Here is a 13,948-nt window from a genome sequence, read left to right as displayed (position 1 = left end):
GATGGAATTTGTCCCTTACATTAAGTGAGAGATATTATTGGGCCCCTCGATGAGTAAGATTGAGAAAATGTATAGCCAAGCTATAATGGAAAAGATTTTTCCATTGTTACAGTCAGTCCACTCAGAAATTGAGAAGAAAACGATCAAGTAAAGGAGAATGACAATTTCATGTCTCACACTTGATCGAAAATCACGTGATAATAGGAATGTGATATGGTTGCATGATATGTTACATTGGATCATTGATTTCCATATGAATTAGGTAGTTACAATATCTTGCTAGAGGCCATTTGTGACTTATAAGCTAATAGCGTAATTAGCCTACTACTAATTTTATATGGGCCTACATAGTCGCACACAAGAACAGCCCAACTCGAGCTATAATGTTCAAGTTCATTGAATCTAAAATATTTCTATATTCAATGAATGTAATATTGGGTGAATGAATTTTATATATATATATATATATTATATTTATATGAAATATAAAATTCAAAATATAGTTATATATATATATATTTTAAAATATATATATCTGATATATGCATATGTACGTGCATATGATATATAAAATTAAATATATATGTATATATATTTGTGTGTGTATACATATATATAATATCATATGTATATGTGATATATATTATATTACATTTTATTATGTTATGTTAGTTTTAAATTTAATTTTATATGATAGATTAAATTTAATAACTAATATGATGTGAGAGAATATCCTGTCAGTTTTATAATTTAAATTAGATGTGATATTATAGATTAAATTTATGAGATAAATTTAATTAAATTTTCGTAGGCTTTTAAGTGGAAGATGAAAACCCTAATCCATCTACTATATATAGGTAGGGATGTCCTTTATGAAGGAGGAGAGAATTAGAAAAGTTTTGACAACAAAAACACTTTGAGAGTTATGAAACACCCTATAGAAAGAAAAACTAACATTCAAAAAGGAACGGCCGCTGGGAGCACTAGCATGTTGTTTGAGTTAAAAAGTTGTTTGTGTGGATACCGATAGAGAGAGTAGATCTACGTTGTTAGCTTCTGAGATCCAAACTCTTGAATCTATCTACCTTGACTTAAATGAGTTTGTTCAGTCCATATTAGGATAGAGACTTTAAAATTTTAGTCTTTCACTGCACCTCCCTATCTACCAATGAAAGCAATAAGTATTCTAGTATTGAATACCAAAAGAAATATGTGTATACAAGAAAATAAAGTGCTATTTTGCACCGTGTGCCGTGGCATGTGGCACAGAGGCCATAGTCGCTCGCTCTGTGTCGTGCGTCGCGGCACGCGAGTGCATGCTATTATATTTCGATATTTTCAAACATGAATTCAAGACATAAAAAGACTAGCATTTTGACCATTTTTTGCCAAAAATTTGTCACTTAAATTTCTCAATTTGAAACCAGTTGTTATTAGCCACTTTTTGGGCTTAACTAAGTTCAAATAGACAATACATACCTGATTGACCACACATATACACAATGTGACACACATACATATATTTGGCCTGTAAATTGCCCATTTCATACTTTAGGCCAAAATTATATTTTCATTTCTTTATCTCATACATGGCCAAATCATCACATATATTCTCCGCACATCTCATATTCACACACAATTACATTCATCCACTAGCCCATCCAGTCATTTCCTCATTCACACATATACAGGGGCTAAGGAGCTCAAAATCACAGAAACACAACATTTACCACAATATGCACATGCTCAAGTCCTAAGGCAACTTATATATATTTTTGGCTAATAACTTACAAGTCATTACACTATATCTTATAAGGACTTAGCTGAGATGTCAACTCAGCTTATATCCTTTCCCTTTGACCCGCTAGTACCAGAACCTAAAAAATATAAATAACCACGTGTGAGATAAAAATTTAGTAACTAATATAGTTCATTAAATGTCTATTACTATAAATAACCATGTCAAAGTAATAGAAATCATCTTATAGCATATATACATAGTACATCATAACTCAATTATCACTTTCGCATATAAATCATGTTCCAAACACTTTTACACCTTAGCATTATCAACTATCCACCGATCCTCTAAAGCTCCCCGGCATGAAACCATAGGCTCTCTTAGATCAATCACTTATTGACCTAAGCTCACTTTTGATGATAGAAACACCTGGCTAAAGAATAATCTAACTCACCTACAGACCATGGCTTCCCTCTTCACATACTTGTGATAGAGGTGTTGTTGATTCCTAACCGTATCCTAAGGGGCACTAGGGAGTTGCTAGACTGCTTGGATGTCCCATGGTAATAGTCTCATAATATGCTGTACTGGATTATCCATAGTACCAGCCTATATATTGCACCAAATGTCCCATCGTGCCAGCCTGACCATATGGATTTTTCAGTCACATATCTCTATACACACACACACTCCCACATATCTTGGGTGAACTCCCCCCTATAATCATGCTCTTTCACAATAAACACTACTCATTCACATTTCCACAATGTATAAGGTCATAACATATATGTATATATCATTTGAAATTGATAACCTTTCAAAAACCATTTCACAAACCAATGCTCATGCTAAAAGCATTTTCAATACACATCATGCATAAAAACTCATAAGCCACTATTTCTCAATTTGTATTTATTTCTATACAGTTATAATAGTTAATAAACATAATAAACTATATGGTTACCTGAACCCTTATATTCAACAGAAAGTGTTACCCATGTAACTTTAACCCTATTTAAGTTCTTTTCTCATAATTTGTGCATCACACATTAGAATCTACACAGAATTGGCATTCAAAGTCAATTCTTCTATTGACCAAAACTGCCAATTATTGCATTTAAACACTTAATCGCTATCAAATCCACATTTCATACTCGATTATGCATATTGCCACTGATTACCCCTCATTTCAAGCTTTAACATTTTCTAGTAATTTTCTCTCTCTACTCTCTCTCTAAATTAGGGCAATTCCTGCTTATAGCTTTAAAGCTTTATCATTTTGACTCCAACCAATCACAAAGCACTAGCTTATTTTTGAAAAACCTTTCTATTATTATAGGGTAAGAATTCAAATTCTTAAAACTCCCGAATTCAATCTCATTAGTTAAAAGTAAGAGAAAATAGGGTAGATTTGGTAGTTAAGCCAGTATGTGACTTACCTGATAAGTAACAGGTCAAGAACACCGTTCTTGCTCTTGATTATACTTGCCCTAGCAGATCTCTCCCTCTTTTCCATGTTTGAGCTCTTCTCTCATGTTCTCCCTTCTGTTTCCACGAGCTGGACATGTCCCTATTAATCTAATTTTTGTTTCGCACATCGTGGTGCATCTATCCCTTACCATGGTCCATGGCATAATGAAAAAAATACTCACTATGCTCATATGCTCTGCTTCAGAACTCTGCTCCTCTACTATATCTGTTCATATAACATCTAATGAGTTAATATAACACTTCACCACTCAGAACCTTAATCCCACATTAAATGACTAATTCACTCACTAACCAATCACTAATACAGGATTAGAAATTTAGAATGTTACAATCCCCATCATGTTATTTTCAAAATTATTCTTCCATTTTCAGATTATTAGTTGTCTTCCATTTCCATTTATTGTCATTTAAATAATTCATTCCTAAATTTCATAGCCATACATGAACATCATGTGAAAAGACATTTAGATGCACACAAGGCTCACATTACTTTAGGGTACTAGGTGGGCATGATTCCTAGCTATTATATTGATCTAAATGAGCCTCAAATGCCCAAAAATAGTCTAAATTTTGTGCTCTACAATGATAGCCTTGATGGGAAGAAAAAGAAAAAGAAATAATTAAATATATTAAGGATTTGACAAGATTGGAAGACTAAACATATTTTATTAATTAAGAATATTTTGTTTTAATTATCATAATATTTGAATTATTATTATCTTTTCATTTAATTTTAGAATTTCAAGAATTTATTGCATCTATTTCTAGGGTTAGGTTGAGGCTTATAAATAGTACATTAACTCATTTGATTTATATGTACATTTGATTGAATAAGAATTATTGTTATCTTACCTCTTCTTTGAGTTTTTCTCTTCTCTTCATTCTCTCTACTAATCCCTTTCTCTCTTTTCTATATTCCCTTCCCCCTTTTCCTTCCCATTTTGCATCAATTAGTACCAAAGATAAGGTTCTCACTTTGCTTCTATTACCAAACCCATTCTAACATACCTTCTCAATACCAAGAATCATCATACGAAGATGCTTTGGGAGATAAATTTACAACTTAAGGCTCCTAAAGTTCTTCAGTAAGGTTCTTCGATCTTAAATTCTTGGTCTCTTACTATTTGTCTCTTTTCCTTTTTCCTTATTCCTTTTTGCTATTATTCTTGTTTGTTTCCATTTTCCTTCACTTTAACCCATTCTACCACATTTTCTTCTTTTCAATATTATTTTGTTTCCTTCCTCTCTTTATTTAATTATTATTTCATTTTTTCCATTCTTTCATTCACTTATTCAATTTTTCCTTTGATTTAACCTTAGAAAAATCTACCTTATAAATAGTTTGGCCTTATATCAGGGTCAAAATATACCCTAGACTAGTTGAATTTTCTATCAATTTGTTTAAGGGGTTTCCAGGCCCTTAAAGGTCATTGTGAAGACTTCACTCAGGTTGTTACTTATTTAGCATGTTTGATTCTTGAGAAACTTTTAAGTTCTTAGAGGGTTAGACTTGTTGAATAGGGTTTTCACCTTTTAAGTGAGGGAAACATGGGGACCAAATAGGATATTAGAGCCTCCCAGTTAAAAAAAAAATTGATCTCACCTTCTATTACCTATAATTACCTAAAAAAATCACATTCAATTGTAATGCTATGGCCTCATTTAATTGCCGATATGATTATATTGATCATCATCGATATGATTATATTGATCATCATTGATATAATTATCATTATCAATATGATTATGTTGATCATTACTACTATGATTATGTCAGTCTTCATTAACATCACTATCAATATGATTTGATTGATCAATCAGACTTAGATTTCATATGTTCATGCCTTGAACTTGTAAGAGAAAAAATTAATGAACTCTAAAGCTTCGTTTGATCTATATTAAAAGAAGGGCATTGCTATCAAGTTAAGAAAGAGAAGTTATACCAAAAGGCAATAACTCCTAATCATCTTAATAGTATCTTAAAACATAAAGACCCTAATATTTTAACTCTGAAGGAGATAATATGCCTAACCAGATGATGTGTCTATACCAATGGTGCTAAGGAGTAATATTACTACTAATTTTGAGATTGAGGTATGTGATGACATAGAAATTAAAGAAATTTGGTCAAATCATATTAAAGCTTTTCCTCCTACCTCAGATATAAGCATTGTTGAGACTCAAGAAGCAACTCTTAATCAAGGAGAGAAATTATGGAAGCAAATTTTACACATGGTAGTTGAGAATGTTGAAATAATTAATGATGGCATCCAATTTCAATTGACTCTTGCTCTACCTAATTCATCTACTATGCCTTCTAGTGCTAATGTTATTACAAATATGGAAGCACATATTGTTCATGAACTATATAATCCCCCACCAATATTAGCTTATTTGTTGAAAGGATTTCTAGATTTGTATGTTGTGCTTCTACATGCTCAAATTATTTACTATTCACTTGATGCCATTTATTGGTATTTGATTTGCTAGAAAGGGTTTCCAAACAAAGACACAACTCAAAATCTCTCAATCCCATCGTACTTCCAGAGCATATCCACAATTTTACTCTCCAGAGGAGAGTTCTTCAAGGGGGGAGGAATGATGAGAAGAAAAAAAAAGAAAAAGAAGTAATTAAATATATTAAAGATTTGTGAAGATTAGAAGACCGAATATATTTTATTAGGATATTTTATTAATTAGGAATATTTTATTATAATTATCATAATATTTGAATTATTATTTTCTTTTCATCTAATTTTAGGATTTCAAGAATTTATTGCATTTATTTTTAGGGTTGGGTTGAGGCCTATAAATAGTGCATCAACTCATTTGATTTGTACACACATTTAATTGAATGAGAATTACTACTATATTGCCTCTTCTCTGAGTTTTTCTCTTCTCTCTATTCTCTCTACTAATCCCTTTCTCTCTTTTCTATATTCTCTTCCCCTTCTCCTTCCTGTTCTGCATTAAGTGCCCTCATTTACATTTTTCACTCATCTTCTACCTTCATTCATCTTCATCATTTCTCTTAAAAACACCCATGAACTCTAAAACCAATTCCATCATTTCTCCACCTTAAAACTCTCCATTTCACCATCCAAATCCATCATTCTTCTTCTCTCACCTCATACTTAAAAACGTACTGCTTTAATTCTTGGTTTGGCTTTAAAATACTTAAGGCATTCATAGAGCATTTTTTGGCCATTGTGAAGGGAGGTTCTCAAGTGAATTCTAATATTACAAGAGTCTAAATCTACAAGGAGTACTTGGGAGGGAAGGATGCTAAAGGAGTCTTAAAGTGTTTCAAGAAAGGATAAAGGTCATGGCCATTCTTCATTAAACCTAGGTTGATGAAGTCAACACTCCTTGAGGTCAAGGCTGAGCATTTAAGATGTGATTTTTGCCATTTTGAGCAGATTAAATTAGCTTGAAATATGGATGACACATGAGAAATTAGATACATAATGAAATCATCTACAAGCTAATAAGAGGGTGTCACCTTGCAAGTATGACAAGGCTCCCATTTCCTTTTGTTATCTTTTCCTATTTTTAATTAAGCTTTAGTTGAGGGAAAAAAAATTAATCACACCTCTCATCCCTCATTTCATATTCATAAGCCATCTCATTCATCTTCCACATTTTCTCTCTCTTGTTCATAATGTGCTTCATTTTCTCCTTCTTCTCGCTACACTAAAATTTCATCCAGCACCTATATATCTCTCTTTTCACTATCAAATCAACTCAAATCTTCTACCATTCACTTTTCCATCCATGGTCGACCATAACCTTATCACCTAGAAGGAGAATTGAAGCTCGATCATCAAGACTCATAGAGCATTCTTCATAGCTAGCTTGTGTTCTTGGAGGAAGCAAGGTTTTCTTAATTTTTTCTAGCTAGATTCTCCATGGAATCCTAGGGGAGAGTTGATGGAAGAGGAGTCTTAATGTATTCACTTAGCTAAGCTTAACTATTTCTTCTTCTTGTTTCAATTTCATTAGAATACTATGACTATTATTGATTATGGTTTAATTTGACTTTAGTTTCATGGTTGTATGTAATTTTTAATGTTGAAACAAGATAGTTGAGTTGAATTTCATGCTCTTGTTGAAACTTTGGCCTCCTTCTAATTTTTCATGGTAATATATGGTTTCATTTGGTGAATATCTTGTATTAGCCTAGTATGTAATTGTGTGATGAATATTTGATGAGTTGCTTGAGTTTCATAGTATAGAGCTTAGGTAGAGCTTTGGGCAGTGGCATTTGGGAATGAATTTTAACTAAATACTTGGTTAATTTTAAAGCTAACTAGTGAAGTTACCTAAGGGGCTTGTAATAACACATAAAAAATTGAATTAATAAAGCTAGATTGCTTGAGATAGTTATTTTAAGTGAACACATTTTTTAGCCAAGGAAGAGAAGTTGAGTGAGCTACCATAATTAATTAGAGGCTAGAATTTTTTCCATTAGCAATGCCTTAAGATTCCTACTTTAATAGGGAATTCATTTCATTAACAAGTAGGTTTATTTTGTTAGTTTAATTCACTAGATAATTAGGTTAGTTATTAGGTAAGCAACTCCTACAACTTTAGGTGATTTACTCCACTAGATAACTTTTAATTAGACTTAAGACCATTCCTTAGAAAATGACCTAGGGTTAGCCCTATATTACATTAGGGTTAGCTTTAGTTTGATTTTAAGAGTAAGTGACTAATTTCATTATCACATATCTATCTGCTAACAAGAATAACTATAAATAAGTAAATGAAAAATTGATATGATAATATATATATATATATATATTCATTTGCATACACAATCATGATCACTTGCATGATCATCCTATACTAACCAAACATCCATGTTACCTTGATTGAACCTATAGGCTCTACTAAACTAATTCTATACAAATTGGCCTGAGTGCACCTTTAATGATAGAATCACCTAGCTAAAGGTGTTTTGTCTTACTTCTAAATTATTGATTTCCCTTATCACATATAACAGTTCCAATTCTCCTTAGTACCTATTGAGATGCAATGTTGAAAATTATCTCCTTAGTGCCCATAAGGGTGCTGTGTTGAAGATTTGAGCTCTTTAGCATCTATGTGATGCAGTGTTAGAATAACAACACCTTGATTAGTGTGTGATAAGAGAAAACTATAGTTTGAAAGTGGGACAGAACATCTTTGGCTAGGTGATTCTACTACTGAAGGTGTGTTCAGGTCAATGAGTGTGTAGTGTGTATTGGCTTATTGAGAGCTTATGGTTTCAGTCAGGGTGATTTAGACGTTTGTATGGTAGCCATCATGCTATTAGTGGAGATTTTGTGGTGAAAATATATGTTATATTCTATGTTTGAATGTATATTTTGTAATACTTGCTTATAGTTACATATAATAGTTAGTAATATTGAGTTATTCTGTTACTAAGATTATTATCTCACCTTATGGTTACATTTTTTACAGGTTAAAATAGTGAGCCGAGTAAAGGGAAAGACTTAGGAATAGCCTAGTACTGTTAAAGCCATGTAAAATTGGAGTTTGTGTAATGAACTTAGCATATTATGAATCTTGTAAATGAAAAGTTTTCATAAGATACCGTATGCATGTTTTGAATTATAAAATAGTGATTTTGCATATCCTAGCCCAATGTATGTGAAATTATGATGTTTGTAGTTATTAAGGGTTATGGGGTAGGATTTGGTTGAGATTTCATGGTGAAACATGTTATGTGTTATGAGTCTTAGCCTTATTTGTGTTAAAAGTGGTTAAATGTAATGGTGGGCTAAGATTGTGCTATGTTTGTATATAAACTCTTAGATCATTTGTTTTGATGATTAAAAAATTAAGAGAAGAGATATTTGTTATGTGTGTAAATATAAAGAATTATTGATGAAGACAAAACCTTAAGAGCATAAAGATTCAAAGATAAGATAAAGAACTTTAGGATAAGTCATTTAAATTCTCTTAGATTCAGTGTGAAAATTTTCAGAGCTTAATCACTTTTCATAATCATTAAAATGAATGTATCATATGTCTCATTTATATGCATTAAGACTTGTCTAAATATATTTAAGCTTGTAAGTGATGTCTTTCTAGTATGTTAAAGATCACTGTGATTGAATTCTGTGTAAGTTGCAGAATTACTTTTGATTCTGCTTGGGGTACTCACAAGAATCAGCATGTTAGGCACACTAGTTAATGGATCACGCAAGAGTCAAGAAGTAATCCACGCGTGATTTGTCACTTGTGTTATGTGATGCCTTACATGTTGCTTCAGTATGCAAAATCACACGAGATAGTCACTGGTTCCATGTAAGTTTTAGTAATTGTGTTTCATTACATTATCTTAAAGGCCATTTCACGCATGAAAACTAATAGTAGCCACACATGATTTGTCACTTGTTATACAAACACTTATTGCTATATATTAAATCATAAGTCATCTCAAGCAAAGTTTACTTAGTTCAAATGTCTGATTCGTGATTCACATGTTCACATCTCTTCATCATGTATAATCTTGCTGGAGTACATTGCATTTTCACATGAAATGTACCTAGACTAGTTTGAGCCTTATTGCTTGCTATTTCACATTTAAGTAAAGATGTGCTCCATGCGTGATTTATCTTCTCGAATGGACTAAGTCTGGTGATGGTTATTTCACACTTGATAGCTTTTTGATTCTACATGAGTTCTATCACACAGATCTGAGCTTCACTTTTTGTTAGAAATTTTATGCATGAGAGCATAATGGTTTCACACAAGATTTGTCACATAGAATTGATGATAGATTTATATGAGCTAAACCATGCATGAGAGTTGAAGATGCAAGTTCTAGCATACAAAACTGAGTACATATTCACATATGCAGAATCACACATGAGAGATCATGAGATTCACACATGATTTATCACATTCACATATCTAGAATAAGTTGAAAGCAATTTCATTCATGATTTAGTAGGTCACTCCTAAAAAATTGTACTAACAAACAAACACTGTTCCAACGGTCTTACAACTGCTAAAACTATATATGTGATATAATTCATGTTTGAATGATAACTTTTGATTCTTGAGCGAACTTATATTTATCTAAGCATTCAAAAAGCTTTCAAATCATGTTTAAACATCTTGTATTCATTTAAGACTCTTTAAGAGAGTTTCTTTGTGAAAGTTTATTTCATTTATCTGAATAACATGCTAGATTGTAGTAAGTTTATTAGTTAATTCAAGACAAGTTAAGCCTTGTGAATTATACTATGGTGGCAATCACCTATTGAAGCTTATGAATTTAGTTCAAAATCTCAAGTATGATCTTGAGGACTGGACGTAAGCCAAGTTTCGGGCTGAACCGGTATAAATCATGTTGTCTCATCTTCTTCCATCATAATAAAGCATTTCATTCTTTTAAGTTTTTAAAAGGTTTTAAGTGCCACCCAATTCACCTCCCCCTTAGGTGCCATCCTATCTTACATAAATGTGTTGATAGTAGCGACTTATGGTGAATTTGTGTATAAATTATGAGAAAATGACCAAGAATACATTATTGTGTTTAATAGTGAAACATAGATCTTTTATTGTGAATGGGTGATTAAATGGCCAAATCTTGATTTTTGTGTATATATGATGTGGTGTGTGATCAATTAGGTGTGTTGGGTCATACTTGATTATAAGCCTTAAATGGCTCAATGAGATAAAGTGTATGATTTGAACACTTTGGTGTGTAAACTTTTTTAAAAAAGTGACTTTTTGTACCTGAGTATCTAAATTTTAATGGGACCGTTAGATCATGCCAAAACCTATCTCATTGATTTATGAAACAAACTTTGTGTGAGCACTTGAATCACTATGAGTGGATACTATGTGTGGAAACGGCATACGTTGGAATTTTGCTTCTATGAACTGTCAAAATTGTCATTGTGCACTGTGGCAATAGTTCACACAGTGCATGACATAGAATGGGAGCCCATGGCTCTATGCCACATGCCACAGTGTATATGGCGCGCGTCGTGGCATACAACCTAATTTCTGGCCTTATTCCTTGGACTTCAAATTATTAATTGAGTGTGATGAATACAAATGTTAATCTTTTGATGTGCAATGATCATTATGTATTGGAATTTCAAATGGTTTTGAAAATAAAGTCTTGGGTCCCAAGCTCATAAATAATTTACTAATTTAATTTGGTTTATGGTTGTGGTGATTAAGTTAACCCTCCAATATCAGGTGGATATTGGGGGAGGTTACAATACCTCAATTTCATTAATTCGGTGTGATTCCTACTTGCATTAGATATTTCTTTTGAACTTGTCTTCTTCCTTACTCGAGACTACATGTTTGGTGTGCATAATTAGAAGATGATTTAGGCATTCATTTTCATAGCCATTTCATGTTGCTTAAAGGCTCTACCTTGAATGTCATATATTTTGCAAACCCTTTAAGCTAGCTACTATTCCATTTCATTCCATTCATTTCATTGTTTCATTAAGATGTATTTGTTTAGTTCTTTAGCAAGCCTAATGCAAAGTGATGTTTCTATTAGTGAATGCAAATTTTCTATTGGTAGGTTAATTACCTATTATTATGCTATTGACCATGAATTTATGGTTGATGTCTTGACTGGAACTTTAGAACAAAGTTGAGATGCTAGAAAAGAAATAAAAAAAAACAAAAAATAAAATTGAAGAAAAAAATGATATGATTGAAAAAAGGGAGAAAGAAAAGAAGTGAAAAAAAAGTGAATAAAAGAGTTCCCTTGGTATTTAGTTTTGTCATGGCTATCACTCATGCTTATCCAATATTGTATAGTATTTGCTAGTGGAAGCTTGCTTTGTGTTGGTTTTTCTATTGAGCTAATTGCATCTACTTTCCATATACTCTCCATTTACTTCATTCATGACCTTTTTACCTAAAAAGTCCTATTGAGTTTACTTTGTGTGTTTATTTGGTAGTGGAGATGATGTTTACAAACATATAGTAGGAATTCTATACAAGTGCGGTAAGTGAAATTGACCCTAGATACTTGTGATATGAGTGAAACACTTACCTTCTTGTATAGTTACTCAATTACTTTGGTTGGCTAAGCTTTAACCTAAATTGTTTTCTTTGTAATTCGATTGTATTTGTGGTAGCATGAATGATTGATATGGCATGATGGGACAAGCTTATGAAACTAATTCTCTTTTCAACTTTTATGTTGGCTTTGGAATTGTATTTTACTTAAGAGTGCAAAACTCTCAGTGTAGGGGAATTTTGATAACTATCATTTGTTCATTTTATTTTCATATTATTTTTCCTAACCTTTGACACTTTTTAGGGGTATTTAATGCATATTAAAGCATTTTAGATCATCTGGACTAATTTTGTAATTTCTAAAACTTCGAGCAAAAGTACATATTTCTGAAAGTGTAGGGGAAAAATGGTAATTGTTGAAATTAATTTTTGAAAAAAAAAACACATCATTTGCTCATTTTTAGTTCTTCATTAATTTTATGAGCTTAATTTGAGTTAATTCAAATAAGATTGTGTGTTATTCACTAAAATAGCCTTTAAAGTACACACTTTTTATATTTTAATTGTACTTTCCATGAATTTTAAAAGTGTCCTAAGTTTAATTTTAGTAATCAAGAACTCCTTGAAAACTCTTCATAACTAATTTCATCTTCTAATATTTCATTTAATCATTTTAATTCAATTCACAATATTTTTATAATTTATACCTAAGTTAGATAAATTCATAAGACACATAAAATTATTTAAGCACAACTTGCTATTTAATGAGATCATTGTGTGTTTCAGGCTATGAGAAGCTCTTGGATGATGATGGCAGCCCATTTCATGAAATTAGAGCCTTGGATGATTGATTTTGATGATCAAAAGGTCACAAATGGTTTATAAAATCTCAAGAAAGCACAAGTATAGTCATGACAATTCCATCCTTTAATTTCAATTCCTTTTTTCCTTATTTTTGCTATGCATTTTTTTTATTATCCCCTTCATGTTATTTTTTAATTTCTCCATACATTTTCAGATTATTTGATGCCTTTCATTTCTGTTTATTACTATTTAAATAATTTATTCCTAAAATTTACGGCCATATATGAAATACAATGTGAAAGGCCCCTATTAGATGCATACAAGGCTCACATCACTTTAGAGCATTGGTGGGCATGAATCCTAGCCCTTGGATCAATCGTTTAGAGCCTCAAACACCTCAAAACATTAGAACTTTATGCTCCATATTAACAGCCCCCTCATTCACATTTTTTACTCATCTTCTACCTCCATTCATTTCTCATGAACACCATAAATCCTAAACCCCATTCCACTACTTCTCTACTTTAGATCCTTCCATTTCACCATCCAAATACATTGAAATACTTTCCCAACAATCCACACCATAACCTAGTAAAAAAATCCATCATCTACTTCATTTTCATCTTGGCTAAATCTCAAGGTCTTCATCCATAGTTGTTTTCAAAGTTGGTCAACAAGAAGAGGCTATAGGGATGAAAATGAGGAGTGGCTAGGCTTGTCTTATCTTCCTTGGATGCATGGATGAACTCACTTTGAGCTTTGGGTTTTGAGAGTTTCTCTTATCTCTTACCTTTTGCTTAATTCCTTGAATTTTAATGCTTATGACATTGTAATGACAATGGTTGTTGGAATTGAACTTTATGATACCTGGTTGAGTATTATATGAGGCTATTATATTGT

This window comes from Prosopis cineraria, unplaced genomic scaffold (genome assembly GCF_029017545.1).
Source record: "Prosopis cineraria cultivar Desert tree isolate PC_DT_omini unplaced genomic scaffold, ASM2901754v1 PC13, whole genome shotgun sequence".
NCBI classification, from domain to species: domain Eukaryota; kingdom Viridiplantae; phylum Streptophyta; class Magnoliopsida; order Fabales; family Fabaceae; genus Prosopis; species Prosopis cineraria.
Note: the sequence above shows the minus strand (reverse complement) of the source record.